The sequence below is a fragment of the Hipposideros armiger genome, unplaced genomic scaffold (assembly GCF_001890085.2).
Source record: "Hipposideros armiger isolate ML-2016 unplaced genomic scaffold, ASM189008v1 scaffold_157, whole genome shotgun sequence".
NCBI classification, from domain to species: Eukaryota; Metazoa; Chordata; class Mammalia; order Chiroptera; family Hipposideridae; genus Hipposideros; species Hipposideros armiger.
This window is the reverse complement of record NW_017731507.1, coordinates 2,945,972-2,947,174: the sequence shown is the minus strand read 5'-3', so window position 1 is coordinate 2,947,174 and position 1,203 is coordinate 2,945,972.

Sequence of the window (1,203 nt, the reverse complement as noted above, 5' to 3'; positions counted from 1 at the left end):
CCTAAGGAATGAGCTTTTGGAAACTGGAATTAAAAGTTGCATTTTCAATAGAATTAAACATTTGGATACTTAGGGGTAAATCTGAAAAAGTATACGCAGAACTTGCACACAAAAAACTACAAAATAGTGCTTAGACTAATTAAAGATGAGATACATAGCAAGATACACCAAGATCATGAATTGGCAGATGCAATACTGCTAAAATGTCAGCGCTCCCAAAACTGACCTATAGGTACCATGCAATCCCAATTAAAACCCCAGCAGACTTTTTGAAATGGAAATTAGCATGCTACTTCTAAAATTTATGTGGAAATGTAGAGGACTTGGAACAGCCTAAGCAATTTTGAAAAAGAACAAAGTTGAAGGACGTACAATTTCTGACTTGGGTGCTTATTATCAAGCTCCAGTGATCGAAACAGTGTGGGAGTGGCGTGAGGATAGAGATGTGGGTTGATGGTACAGAACAGAGAATCTAGAAACAGACCTAAAAAAGCATGGTCAATTGACTGAATGAGAGTCCTTGCTGCCCCACATCCTTGTCAGCATTTGGTTTTGCCAATGTTTTGGATTTTAGACATTCCGATAGGTGTGCTGTGGTATCTCATTTTAATTTGCATGTGGCTATTTGACTGCTCTAGCACCATTTGTGGGAAAGTTTATTTTCCCTTTGAATTACCAAGGTGCCTCTGTTGAAAATCAATTGACCATAATGATGTAAGTTTATTTCTATCCTCTGTATTCTCTTCACATTGATCTGTAAGTCTATTCTTATGCAAATATAAAACTGCCTCCATTTCTGTAGCTTTATAGCAAGGTTTTGAATCAGGTAGTGTAATTCTTCTAATCATGTTCTTTCTTAACTGTTGTTGCCAACTCTAGGTTTTTGTATTTTCATAAAAATTTTAGGATCAGATTGTCAACTTCTTTTAAAAGCCTGCTAGGATTTTGACAGGAATTGCACTGAATCTACAGATCAATTATCATCTTAACACTGTTGAGCCTTTTGATCATGGTCTAGTATGTTTCTCCACTTGTTTACTATTTCTGTATTTTTTTCTCAGCAATGTTTTGTAATTTTCAGTGTTCAGATTTTGTACTTATTTTGTTAAATTTATTTCTATGTATTCTTGATTGTGTAAATGGAATTGTCTCAGTTTTGTTTTCAGATATTTAATTACTAGAATATAAATAAAATTGATTTTT